We start from the raw sequence: 14,538 nt of genomic DNA on the forward strand, positions 1-14,538 counted from the left end.
GTGACCAGTTCTTGGCAAAATGAAAAGAAGTGACCTCTTCTCGCCCTGTGAATCGAGGTGGCTGTATTCAAGGAAGTGCGACTACCTGGTTGATGGGCTGGCTGGAGTCTGATCTCGTTGCCTGCTTCCAACTGCCTCTGCTGGGGGTCCCTGCCTCTTCCTTTGGGGGCTTATTCACTCAAGCATGCGCTCTTAGTTGGGTGTCCCCCAGTAAGACCCTTCTGAACAGATACGATAGCAACATTTATACCTTGGAGTCTCAAGCGCTGAATTGTTCCCAATGGTGCCATGATGCATGACAAGCCATTGATCATTTTGAGCAAAGACGCCTCACTATTGAGGCAAATAGACACCAAAGGTCTGGGACCCAACATCCCAGCTCTTAACTTCTATAATTTCTGATTTCTATGATCACCAGGACCTACTCCTTCCCCCTGGAACTGGTTTTCATGTCTGCAGTCGAACGTATGGATCTCAGGTCGACCTTCTCAGTCATCTATGGACTCACCAATGTCCATAGATGGACTGGAAGACCATCATCCTCGTATCGAGGGACTACCAACAACGACGACTTCCAGCTATCCCCACTGGGGTCAGCATCTGTGCGCTAATCATCTGTATTTTGCTGTTACGTTTAAGTCTGTCCATCAGGCATTGAAGGAGCAGGTCTGCGTGCAATAAGTCTGCCGGCCCAGGTGGAAGGCGAAGAGTTGCTCCATGCACGAGACACGTTGCAGCTATGCCAGGAATCTGCTCCGTTCCGCAGCTCCCTTCAGCTGCAGGGGAAATCAGTTTTGCTAGAGGAGGTGGCTGGCTCCTTTACACCTCTGCGGAGGGTGTGTGGAATGCTGCCCCCGGGTCTGCCCTTTGCACTTGCTTGGTACAGGTGTAAGCAGCAGTGCGAGGCAGGGGGAAATTACTGAGATTTATTGCGCTAGGAGGCCTCAGTGCCTTTAAGGTATTGCTGGGACTGTAAGTCTCCTGGGAGCAGGGACTGCCCATTGTTTTCTGCGCAGACAGTGCCTCACGTAAGATCGCTGCACGCATGCCAGCTTCTTTGCTGGAACCAATGTTCCTGGGATGCAGTTGGTGATCCTCAAGCCCCAACTTTGCTAGACTGGACATTGAGGCCTGTCCTGTTATAATGATATCATCATGTTTCTGTAGCTCTTTCATGCCACTATTTTTTGGTTCCTGGAACAAAAATGCAACAGCTACATCCTGCAAGCTACAGGCAAGTAGCTCATGCAGAAGCCATGCCACTGAAGCTCCAGCTAAAGAAGCTGGGAGCATCCCACAAGACATAGAAAATCCCCTGCACTTGCTGCACTAGAAAAAGGAAATCTTCCATTAACCTTTAGGGAGCAAGGATTGCATTACAGATGAATCTAGTGACCTGTGAATAATTTTTATCATGCCCAAAGCCATGCTGTTTTGCTCTCTTTTCCTATCAGATCTTCTTTGCTAGGCAAGGCTGGGCCGCGGCGGTATCTGGCTAGCAAATCTCCAGGAGGTGTCTGTGTGCTACCAATAGATCAAGCTGCCTAGGGAAACTGCAAGATCTTCACTGGAAGATGTCTAGCAAAAAGAGGCTGGACAGGCGCCTGTCTGAGGTGCTTTACAAACCCCAAATATGTCCTCTCTAGAAGAGGTTGGACAAGATGATCCTTTTGAACCCTATGATTTTGTGATACCCTGTCAGTATTAAACCAGCCCCCCGTCCTGGCCACATGTTACTGGACTGGGATTGCTGTCTCCTAACTGATGGTTATTAAAGATCCCCTAGCATTTCTTATAACCGCGGGGGCCTGAATTGCAGCAGTTGGGCCATGATGCAGGATTGCGTTTGGTCAAACTAAACCCCAATTTGGATTTTCTTTTGGTATACATCACATGATCAAAGGACTCCTTAGGGGACCCCTTGAAAAGAAGTTTTTCTCTAAGCTGGCTGAACTGTTGCACTGAAACTTTCCCAGACATTCAGCTGGAAGGACCCAGATCGCAAGAGTTTCAGCTCCCACCATGAGCAGGGTTATAAATGTCCTAAACCGTGGGAAAGTGTTAGGCCATCGTAAATGCAGGCATTGCTACCAGCTCAGCTCATTATGGACACGATATTTACTTTTAACCTGATTAGGTCCCTTTGAACTACCAGGAGTCTTCGTTCAGTTTGGCCTCCGATGACAGCACATCCCGGGGCTGTCATTTGCCCTGAGCTCCTGCAGTGGATGCTCAGGCCGTCGGAGATCTCACTTGAATTTATGGGGGTACGGCCCTGGAGGCTGTAAGTCTGACACCGAGGAGGTTGTTTTATTAGCCTGTCTGAATCGGGACCCGTCCTTCTGCGGCTTGAAAGGTGAACGCATTCAATGAGCTCCTTGCTCGTTGTTGCGCTTTCCTATCACCCATGTCACCCGTTATCAAGCGATGCGTGAACAACTTATTTTCCAGTCTGCTGTCGCTTATTTTCTTCACGCTTTAAGGGGCTTTGTGGCTGAAGTGCAATGGAGGTTGAGGGCTGGGGAGCCACTTGAAGAACCAGGCCCACTCGGTTGACAGCAGGTCTCATCTTTTCCTAGATGAAGCAGACCATTTATTTCATCGCGTGCATCCACGCCCAGCCATTCATTGAACACGCCTTCCCTAATTGTTACCATTCAGTTTGGGGTTCAACAGCAGCCTCGTTACCTTTCATCACCCCATTTCAACTTGTCAGACGTTGGCCGTGCGTCCTGTCTAATGTGGGTGACAGACAGGTCCCCCTAATCGAAGCGGGATGCATGACCAGGGCACTTAGGCCATTTCCGCCTGGCTTCCCAGGCCTGTTGTGCTGCGGTAGCCTCCCGGCCTGGTGATAGATCACAGCAGGGGTGTTTTCCTCTCGCTCCTGCAGGACCACGCGGAGAGATGAAATGAAATGTGTTCTGCATTATCCCCAGGGGTGCGGCGTGGGGGAGGTCTGCCTTCTTTCCCATCTGCTTTAATTTCATTTTTGTAGCAGCCTTGCACTTTGAGGTGTTCCCCCTGCAAATCTCAAAGGAAGTTTTCTCTCCCTCCTTGGCCATGTGTCTTGCACATTGTGGCCTTCGAAATTCGGCAAGCCCTGAGCAGTGGCATGAATGCAGAGGGGAGGAGTGGGTGAGACCTCGGATGAGGACCTGCCAGAGGAGGACAAAAACCTCATGCCCCAGCTCAAGGGAAGGCATCAGAAAAGGGATGGGGGCTCCTGGGGATTAAACCTGGAATCCAATTGCCAGGTTGGAAGCCAATGCAGGATGATGATGCCCAGGGTGCTAGGATGGTAGCGGGGGCAAAATACCATCACTGTTTGTAGATATGGGGTGAAAAGGATCCAGGTTATTCGATCTTTCCCTGGGAAGACTTGGCCCCACCGGACTGATGGGAGTAGCCACCGTCTCTGGCTCGGGGACCACGTGGTTAGCTGCTGTGTGTCAAACCAGGTCGCAAGGGATCTGCTGTTGCGGTGACCATTCACCCTTGGCCTCTCCATTGAGGTTACGAGCTGGCGGCAGCTTTGCAGTGCAGGGACCTGTCCTCTGGGGACAGGATTTGGGCTGATTGAATTGGTTTCATGTAGGGCATCACATAGCTGTCAAACGCTTATGGGTTTCGGTCATCATTGGATTCGGTCCCAGAGGTGACATGGTCTGCTCTCCAGGGCTGCAGTCTGGTTCAACAAGCATGAGGCTGTGAAGGCAAGTTTGGAAGGAAGGCTCCTGCCCAGGGATTGTCTTGAGTACCCCTTGCTGTAATCTCCGGCTAATTTATTAGCATAGACTTGAAGTGACCGATTTGGATCATTTGCTCCCAACAATGGGTGCGGATGATGTGGGATATTAAAATGCCAGACTTTGCATTTGGTGCTTTCCTTTCTCAGCAAGAAGCTGTGATCTTGGCTCAGTGAATGTGCTGCACAGCTCAACTTGGGATGAGAGGGTGGCATTGTAGTGATAAAATCAAAGGGTTGGGAGGGACCTCAGAGGTCATCTGCTATAGTCTTCTATCCCAGACAGATGCCTGTCCAGCCTTTTCTTGAAAACCTTCATTGAAGGAAAGTCCACAAGTTCCCTAAATTGCTCTATGGCAGAGCTGATGCTGCTGTCAAAACGCCTTTTAAAATGAAATTGGAAGTCCGTGGTACTGGGAATTGTGGCAGGGCATGTTTTTAGCTCCGCTGGTCACAGCGTGATGCTAGTAATAACCCCAGGTTGCAGATTCAACCCCTGGCTGGACTAGATGATCGCTTGAGGTCCCTTCCAGCCTTGTTTCTCTGTGATCTAAGTCACTTATGAGTCGTCTGAAAGAGGGGTGGTGGAAATAGGTCAGGGAGTAAGTGGCTTTGTGGGTCTCAAGTGCTTTCAGACAACGCGCATCAGATTTGCCATTAGTGCAACCCAGTCCGGCTCTATGGACTCCAGTAGTGATGCCCCCCTCCCCACCCCCCATACAACTGAGGATGGGAATATAGATATTAGGAATACTATCTAATTATAGTACCAATACCATATTACTATAGTACTAATACTAATTATAGTATCTGTATCCCCACCCCCTGTGGATGGGGATATAGATACAGGAATACAGATATCTGTGCTCTGCAGCAGAGATGGGGCCCCGGCTGACACCCCAGATCTAGTTGCCTGTGAACATTGGGGAAATCAGCCTCCCCATCCAGCTCTATGCTTGGCTTGGAGCAACCTAAACGATGCATGCTTAATATGCTTGGCCACTGCTGTGCCTTGGCTCAGGCTCCCCTTATTGCAGAGAAGGAGAGGTTTTCCAGGGACTTGAGCAGCAGTAGCACCAGTCCCTATTTGAACGAAGCAGGTAAGAGTTGTACTGCATCCCCTGGAGCTGAAATACCAAATGGCAGAACTGGTTTCCATGTTGCAGCCCAGTAGAAAAGCCAGGAAAGACTGTCCTTTGCAGCTGGCACTTTTCTTTCCCCTGTGGTTGCCATTGTGGGTCTTCCAGGTAGTCGCTTTCTGGGTTGCGATGGGAAAGCTTAGTTCTGGGAAGCTGGGATTTCCAGCGCGGCGCCTCCTGGCTGCCTTGTGCCAACTAGTAGAAGAGGGGGCCTCCTATTCGGGGGGTCACAGTGACCCAACGCATTCAGCACTGCCATGACTGCTGCTTCTGCTGCCAAAAGCAAAACTCCCAGTGACTTGGATGCAGCCAGGGTCTGTCCAGTCCAGCACCCATTCCAGTACAGCCTCTGGGACACTTGCTCCCAAGCTGCCCCTGCTGATCCAGCATCCTGTCTCCAGTGACGCTGGGTGACGAGCGGTGGAAACCCCCCCATTGTGCCTGCCTGGATGGGGGGCATGACCCATTCAGCTATGCTGGGGCATGTCAGCGCTGTTGTTTGGGCCTGTTCCCATCAGACTGAATTAAGTCTGTGCAGCTCCCCAGGTGAAAGGCCCAGCGCTCGCTTGCTCTTTGATCCCCTTGGGGGTCACCATGCCGAAGAGGTGATCGGTACCCACTGCCTGCCTTCCTGCCATCCGCGCAGGGGGATGCGAGGGCTTCAGTCACGCCAGCGAGGAGGGAAGACAAACGCGCTTGCTGAACCACATCAAAAAGAGTCCGGGATCTTCCCCAGCCTCCCTCTCCCCTCCGCCAACTTGGAAGGTATCATTTCACTTTAAGGCATAACACGCACAGACAGAGCAGTTGTCTCGTCAAGCCTGGGCAGCGTCTCCAGCGCCGGGGGGAGCACGGTGATATATAGCTTGCTCCTTGCGGATGGGGAGCCCTGGGCTGGGACTTGTCAAACCGACACATGCCTCCTTTTAACAAAATAAACGTCGCTGCAGGTGCTGAGCTCGAGCAGCTGCGATCGCTTTGCTCCTTGAAGGGGCTCAGGTTTCTGAGCGGGTTGCTACACTGCTGCCCTGCTGGGGAGCCTGGAGAGGAAGGATGGGTTAGTGGTAAGGCTTTGGAGGGGGGGCGGGGGTGCAGGTCCCATCCTCTCATTTCCAAGCTGACAATGGGGGAACGACGGCTGTGTTGCTTCGCAGGCGTCTGAGGAGGATGACTGAATTATTTTGCAAGGTACTCTGTTTCGATAGCACTGGCAGCCACGTCCGAAGCTAAACCAACCTGGAGACAAAGAAACAGGAGGGATTTTTTTTATTTTATTTTATTTTATTTTTTTACTGCCGTTGTTCTCACTGCCGGAGCTGGATCCCCTTTGTTTGGGGCAGTCTCAGGGTCAGTCAAGCATCCCTCCTCATTAACCCACCAAGCTGCTCCCCGCGCAGAGCACAGCCCAGGGAGGGTCTGGCTGGTGGTGGGTGGCATCCGTTCCCTCCTCGCCTGGTAGCAGAGCAGGTGACTTGTAGGTGCCTTCCATATGCTGTGGGAAGTGCTGCAGCTCAGAGATGGCTGCTGCCAGCTGCCTGGGTGGAGGGCAAAGGCCTGGGTATGCACTCTTGCCTTTGCTCTGTGCCCTTGCATTGATGGGCAGAACAAGTGTGGAGGAGGTGGCAGTCTTTCTACTGATGCCCTGGCTTCACCACTGGGTACTTTTGATACCAAAGCTGGGAAAGACCGTCTTTTGCAGCTGGCACCTGCACAAAAAGACGAGGGCGTGTTGACCCTTGGTACCAGGAAGACCCAGGTACTAGGAAGAGGAGACTTATGGTTGAGGGGTTAGCTCCACTGGCCCCGCTTATCCTCTTTTCCTGGCTTCGACATCTGCGATCTCCCTGTACCGCCCTTACTTTTGTCATTCTTGCTGGACACCCCCCCCATTTGCAGGGATATGCCACTCTCATTTCAGAGATCCCTTATCCTCTGGCCTCACTGCCGAGCCCCGTGGAGCTGAAACGTCAGATTGATTCAAACCTGAAATGTCCCTGATGCTTTTCTTTTTGCGCAACCTTAGGGCCTTCAAAATCTCCCTGCGGCTGCAGGTTGGTCTCTGTGGTGCGGCAGGGGGAAGAGCTGACAAAACATCCCCATGACCTTCGTGCGATCGACAGGGCTAGTGAGCCTGGCTATGCCAGCCCCGGAGACTCCCTCCTCTGAGCCCCGTCTTTAGGTGGTCTAAGGACATGGATGTCGCAGTCAGCGTCTTGCTGGCCAGAGAGTTGGCCTTGTGTGGTTGTTCAGCTTTTAGGGCTTGAGCTTTGATCGTGCGCTCCTAGGGCTGGGGGCCATCTCTTTGCTCTGTGTTTGGGCACAAATGGGGTCCTTGTCCATGACTGGTGCTTCTGAGTGTGACCATAGTCCAAATAATGCATGAGCCTATGTTACTTAATCTAGACACAGAACCTACTCTGGATGAGCTCTGCTTGGATGACCTGTAGACGTTACTTGCTGGTGGAAATGTTACCTTCCTCTAGTTTCGTCCTGCTCTTGGGTTGCACAGAAGTGGAAGCCAGCTCATGGCTTTTCAGGGGGTGCCCTCAGAGCAGGGCTTTCTTAGTAGCATGGGGTGTCAGGACTGCATTACACCCTCTTCCCTAATAGCTCCCGGTGCCATTTGGGTAGGGCTATGGGTCACCTTTGCCTTCCAACTGTTGGCAGCTCTGGAGGCTGTTGCAGTCAACCGTGATTTAGAGCCACTCCTGTAGCCACTCCGGTTTCCAGCAGGGATTAAACTGGTTTACAACTGGATTTCAGTATGGAGAGTCCCTATCTGCAGCTGTGTTGGGCTCAGCATGGAAGCTGGTTTCTTTGCGTGTGTTAGGATGGCCTCTTTATGGGAGTCCATCAAGATGAAGTAGATTTCAAATTGCTGGGTCTCCCATCCATTCAGCAGACTGGCTGCAAGGCTTTTCATCTGGGTCTGGATTTCCTCAGGGCTGAGTCACACCAAGGTGCATGGTGGTGGGTCTCACCAGCAGCTTGGGTGTTCAACCACTGTCCTTACAGGGGCTCAATGAGCTGGTGGCCCAAGCTGAGGACAGCCTTCCCTCTCCCTGCCCCTCTTTGCAGGTCCCTTCACCCTCTGGAGCAGCCTCCTTGTCTGTGCACATCTCTGCTCCTCTATCTGCTCCTTAGATCCAGGCTTGAGAGGGAGACCTGTTTCTTTTCAAATGCTTGACTCATCGATGGCATCAAAGCTGACTCCCTGAGCTTAACCCAGTGGGTCTGTGTGTCTTCAGCTGTTCAGCTGTCCTTCCTCCCAGATGATGCACTGACCCGCAGGAAGAGCCATAGCCCCAGGCCTTTAACCTGCCACATTTGGGAACCTGACGGAGAGACTTAGCTCTGACTTTAGAAATAGGAGGGCATTTAATTTGGGGTTTTAATCCATCCAATAATAACAGGGTATGTTAGGCAATACGATTAGATAGCAAATGGTCTGCCATCCAGAGGCTGTGAAGTATGGAATAACCAACTAGGATATTAGCCCCGAGTGTGGTCTCACGCCTGGGCAGTCGTCCATTTACATGAGTGACCCTCCGTCTGAATTATTGCAGGACCTACAGATTCACACAGATTCACACAAGTTTAGGCCTGGAAGGGACCTCGTGACGTAAGTTATCAGTGCTCACCGCAGAGGTGCAGCAATTTTCGATCCTCTGAGAAGGACTGTGGCAAGCACGCTCCTGTTCGAAAGAAAAAGCTGTTGTGTGTGCTTGCGTGCAGTGCATAACTGTAGTTGCATATAGTGCATTACTCACCGTTGCAGGGAAGAGGAAAATCCGTGGCTTATGGAGGAGTAGATAGGAAAATGAGACGAACATTGAACTGGTGGAATCCTATTGTCTTTTTCCAGTGGATGGTAATATAGATGTATTATACAGTAGAAGACTTTTCAGAAAAAAAATGATGTAGGATATTTTGTATATTTGTTATATTCTATTTAAATAATTATATATAAAATTATTCATAGATTCATAGATGTTAGGGTCGGAAGGGACCTCAATAGATCATCGAGTCCGACCCCCTGCATAGGCAGGAAAGTATGCTGAGTTCAGATGACCCCAGCCAGATGCCCATCCAACCTCCTCCTGAAGACCCCCAGGGTAGGGGAGAGCACCACCTCCCTTGGGAGCCCATTCCAGACCTTAGCCACTAACTGTGACGAAATTCCTCCTAATGTCCAGTCTAAATCTGCTCTCTGCTAGCTTATGGCCATTATTTCTTGTGACCCCCAGGGGCACCTTGGCGAGTAGAGCCTCACCAATTCCCTTCTGCGCCCCCATGATGAATTTATAGGCAGCCACAAGGTTGCCTCTCCACCTTCTCTTGCGGAGGCTGAAGAGGTCCAGGTGCCCTGGTCTCTCCTCGGAGGGCTTGGCCTGCAAGCCCTTAACCATATGAGTCGCCCTTCTCTGGACCCTGTCCAGGTTATCCACATCCCCCTTGAAGTGTGGCACCCAAAACTGGATGCAGTACTCCAACTGTGGTCTGACCAGCGCCCGATAGAGGGGAAGTATCACCTCCCCGGTTCTGTTTGTCATGCACCTGCTGATGCACGATAAAATGCAGTTAGCTTTACTGATGACTTCGTCATACTAACAACTCATGTTCATCTTGGAGTCCACTAGGACTCCGAGATCCCTTTCCACTTCCGTGCTGCCGAGCAAGTCATTTCCTAGGCAGTAGGTGTGCTGGGCATTTTTCCTCCCTAGGTGCAGCACTTTGCATTTCTCCTTGTTCAATCGCATCCTATTGTTTTCTGCCCATTTCTCCAACCTGTCCGGGTCTGCCTGTAGTTGTTCCCTGCCCTCCCGTGTGTCCACTTCTCCCCACAGTTTTGTATCATCTGCAAACTTGGACAGAGTACACTTCACTCCCTCGTCCAAGTCACTGATGAAGACATTGAAGAGTATCAGTCCAAGGACCGAGCCCTGCGGGACCCCACTGCCCACTCCCTTCCAGGTCGATACCGACCCATCCTCCACCACTCTCTGGGTATGACCCTCGAGCCAATTTGCCACGCACCGGACTGTGTAATCATCCAAGTCACAGCCTCTTAACTTGTTCACCAGTATGGGGTGGGATACCGTATCAAAGGCCTTTCTGAAGTCTAAGTAAACGATATCCACCCCTGCTTCTGCATCCAGGTGTTTTGTAACCTGGTCATACAAAGAGACTAGATTAGTTGGGCATGATCTACCTGCTATGAACCCCTGCTGGTTTCCCCTCAGCATAATTTTTCCTGCTGGGCTCCCACATATATGAGCCTTAATAATCTTTTGGAAGACTTTGCCAAGGATGGGGGTGAGACTGACTGGCCTATAGTTGCTTGGATCCTCCTTCCTCCCCTTCTTGAAAATAGGGACCACAATGGCCCTTTTCCAGTCCTCCGGGACCTGGCCCATGCGTCATGAGTACTCAAATATTCTTGCCAGTGGCTGTGCAATGACATTGGCCAGTGCCTTCAGTGCCCTTGGATGTTTTTGTCTCTTCATGTCTCTGAGTATTATCAAAGTATGCATGTTTAAAGTTGCATTGAATTACACCGCTTAAGAAATACCCCATGCACTGCTACTCTTAGAAGAGATTATTACAGTCTATAAATGGGCAGATTTAAGGCACTGTTGAACCTGTAACTGCAGTGCCTGGTATGTGTATGGGCACATGTTGAATGGTGCAGTCAGTTTCTAAATGGCATTTCCTTGGGATGTTTGGTCTGTCTTTTATTTAGCAGAAAAGAATGAAAAAGAAAAAGATTTACCCGTAGTTTTGACTTGGCTGTAAGTGGATAAAAATAAACAGCAGCACCTGACTTTATTCCATTACACAGCCGGGGCAGGAAAAATTACTGCTGAATGGTAAGCCGGGGTCACCCTGCTCTACAATTACTATGGTCCCTAATGCACTGAATTTCAAGTAATATCCCTTCCTGGAGTGTAATCGTATCTAACTCTGTGTGTGAGAATCAAATGAGCTCATAGAGTAAGCAGCTCAAGGAAGCAGCCTTCAAGGAGAAATGGAGAAGTGGCCTTAAATCTCCAAAATGCCTGGGAAAGCAATCAGACTGTGCTGCTTGCTTCCTTGGGGAAGCCCTCGGTGTGACGGGCGGGCGCTGGGCACGGGGGACCACTTTCGGGTAATGCAACATGAATGGTTTCACTGCTGGTTCTCCCTCCCAGGCTGCTGTGCTGCGGCATCATATCACAGCCCTCCATGCGGGTCTTGATAAAAGGGCACGCTGTACGTTATTTGACCACCCCCAGGAGGAGTTTTCACGATCTGTAGTTGGCAGCCAAGGCTGCAGCGCAATGGAGAAAGATGGAGTAGAACAAGTGCCCATGCCCAGCACATCCCCAAGTGCTCGAAAACTTGCAGAAAAAGATATTGTTTTTTGCAATTTCTTAGTGGGTCTAACAAAAGGTACCATCTCTGAACCAAGAGTTTTGCATGCACAGCAGAAACACCCATGCTGTGTCCAGTGTCCCCAAAACCCTTGCCATTTTGGGTGCTATTATTACTTTCCTCCCTCCACTCGCTAGCTGGGAAGGCAAACGGAGCTTAAAAGATAAAAGGTAAGAGAAAGATAGGATTGGTTGTACACTGGCAAGGAGATTTCTTTGCACCCCCAGGCTGAGTTTTGCTGACCAGACTGTGAAAGTAGATTTTTGATTAGGTGGCTGATCCAAAAAAAATGAAGAATAAATAAAACTAATTTGGGGTTGACCTGAGACTCGCCTATGTTATTTTTCTTGCTGAACAAAACTCTCTCAAACACTGGAACAGGTTTTCCAGAGAGGTTGGGGTATCTCCATCCCTGAAGGTTTTAAAGACCCAGCTAGATAAAGCCTTGGTTGGGATGATGTAGTCGAGGACGGCCCTGCTTGGAGCAGGGGGTTGAACTAGCTGTGACCTCCTGAGGTCCCTTCCCACCCTCGTTTTCTCTGATTCTGTAATTTCACTTGGGGTCAAATGGATTTTTTTTTAACCCCAAATGAAACTTAAAAAAAAAAAATCAATGGACCTAAATTTGGTCTCAAAACTTTATTCATCTCTGAAATGTTGCCCTGTTTTCTTCCTGTGATGGCTGTTAAGAGGTCCGTGCTGAAACCTCTCTATTCTTTTAAAGTAGCTACATATACATATTTACAGAAGCGCTTTGAATGATTTGCACCCTTGCACACAGTGCCAAGGGAAGGTATAGAGATATGTCCTTTGTTTTCTAAGTGTAGACAGCTGGACTTGCTTTCATTGTCTCAAAATTGGTAGTGCTTTCTTTCAGCATTGTCCCTAAAATAGCTGTGCGTGCTGCCATGACTCAATTTAGCATTCACCACTGAAGTCTGTCCCTGTATAGCTATCGTTTTCGCCGCATCTAACTGCATCACAAACACCAATGAATGAATCCTCCGTGGAGGCTCAAGTCCACACAAAAGTCATTTTTGGTGTCCTGTCTCCCTTGGTGGGATGTGTCCAGTGCACCTTACTCTAAAGCACTTCCACTGCATGAGATAAAGCACCGTGTCTGTTAGCTCGGCAGCAGTAGCCACCTCAGTCCATTTCTGTGGTCCTCTTCTTCATGCTGCAGCTCCATCCGAATGGGTGGGTATGTGTTAGCTGAGTTACTGATGGGGAAACTGAGGCACAGAAAAAGAAAGCAGCTCACCCGCGGTTTGTAACCAGCCAGTGACAGGGCCAAAGATAGAAACGGATCTTTGTCTCCTGCCTCAAACTCCCCTCTTAGGTGAGAGGTAGCTAGCCATGTGTGTCCGAAGTTAGCCTCAAACTTGGCTTCTGTCCTCCTAGGTGTCAGCTCTGAATCCATATTGCTTGTCTCCTACTACAGGTGCTTCAAGCCACCGCTCAGCTCCTCTCAAACCTGCCACCCAGGGACGCCGACGCTTGACGCTGTTTCAGATACCTGAACTATCAGGAGGAACGTTCTTGCAAAACCTGATGAAATCCTGATGTGCTCTGAGTGAGCCGATGAACATGGCCCCGACGATCCCAGGGTAGATGAACGGGGGACCGTGGTGATGCCATTTGCCTTCCCTGACGAGCGATTTCTAAAACCTTCTTTAGGCTTGATTAACCTAAGTGATTTTGCATTACCTGCAGATGTTGCATGGTCATTGCTCGCCCTTTTTTTCCAGGGCATTGATCATTTTTGAGATTTCAAGGCCAGGCTCACGGGTACCGTTATGATCATCTAGTCTAATGTCCTGCTAACACAGGTCATAGGACTTCCTTGAATAATTGGCACTTCAAGCCCACAACTCCTGTCTGCATTAGACTAGCTTTTAAAAAGATACCAAGCATTGATTTAAATGTTTTAGTGGATGGGGAATCCACTGCACATTGAGGTAAGTGATTCCAGTAGTTAATTATCTTCTCCTTTAAACTCTTTCTAGTCCTCCTGGAACCTTAATGATGCTCCATCATTAACCTTTTGCCATGCTGAAAATGAATCATTTCTCCCCATTCTTTGCTTTCTTTTAGCTGCTTTCCAAACCCTGGCTTATGCTTTGCCCTTCTCCTTCCAGGGCTACTTACTTCCCTGAATAAAGAGGTTGATGGGCAAGACCGGAGAGTCTTAGCAAAGCTTAGGGGTCCTTACAGAAGATAAACCCTCCTTGCACGGTGGTCATATCATGCCATTTTCTGACATGCTAGAATTTCCCAATAGCTTAAAGGAGAAAAATCCACATGCTTATTAAAAAAGAAAGAGAAGATGAATTGTAAAGAAAGGGAAGGTTTAAAGCTCATTGTGATACACTCTGGAAAGGTCACAGCATGTGGTTCATTCATCTCGGTAAATCAAGAGGCTGCATCCTAGACTCTCGGGCTCTGTAACTCATCTGTCTGCACGCATTGGCAGGGGGATCCAGTGACCGGTGGCTGTGTTCTGTTTTGCCGCAGAGATCAAACGCTGCCTGCCAAGGGAGGCAGGTCTTGCATGAAATGAAGTCTTGCATTCATAACCCCTTAGGGTTTCATTGTGTTTCCAACCAATTGCAATGAAACCACATTGAAAAGCACACTGGTAGGGTTGGCACCACTTTAGTCTTTCCTTGGGTCCCTTCTGTTGGACTCTTGTCTGTAGTTACTTGCATAAGATCATAAAAACCCAGGACTGAAAGGGGCATCCAACATCTTCAAGTCTAGTTGCTGGCTATTGCAGGCAACCATGTCGTATCATCCTGTTCCTCAGTTTTTGGTGCATGCTTGGTTTTCTCCCTCTTCGGCCCAGTACTGCCTAAGTTCAAAGGAAAAACAAGATGCATTAGTCTGGTGCTTTTTGTCCCTAGACCTCCATGCGCTCGTAAAGGAAATTATATATCTGTTCCTTGGGCAATGCCAGGAAATGAAGAGACCTACCCAAGCTCACAAAGGGAGTCAGTGGCTATGTATGGAAATCCTTTGTCCCAGCTCTACTGTGCATGTTTCATAGTTTCATAGATTAAGGGTCGGAAGGGACCTAGTAGATCTTCTAGCCCGACCCCCCGCCAGGGCGGGAGAACAACAAAACCCCAAAACAAGAAACGGGACTCAAATGAGTCCAGCCAGGTAGGCATCCAGCCTCTTCTTAAAGACCCCCAGGGTAGGGGCCAGCACCACTTCCCTTGGAAGTTGGTTCCAGCT

General features: G+C 49.7%; 1 protein-coding gene across 1 annotated transcript in view; it reads left to right on the top strand.

Annotated features, from left to right (window-relative positions):
- The window catches only part of LOC109292256 (protein phosphatase 1 regulatory subunit 7-like), a 37,944-nt gene extending 23,610 nt beyond the window's left edge, over positions 1-14,334 (top strand). Inside the window, exon 10 of the mRNA XM_019509634.1 lies at positions 12,743-14,334. The gene's annotated coding sequence lies outside the window, so the exon portion shown is untranslated. The remainder of the gene's footprint in view (positions 1-12,742) is intronic.
- The last annotated feature ends 204 nt before the right edge of the window (positions 14,335-14,538 follow it).

This window comes from Gavialis gangeticus, unplaced genomic scaffold (genome assembly GCF_001723915.1).
Source record: "Gavialis gangeticus isolate Ggan-Ray unplaced genomic scaffold, GavGan_comp1, whole genome shotgun sequence".
NCBI classification, from domain to species: Eukaryota; Metazoa; Chordata; order Crocodylia; family Gavialidae; genus Gavialis; species Gavialis gangeticus.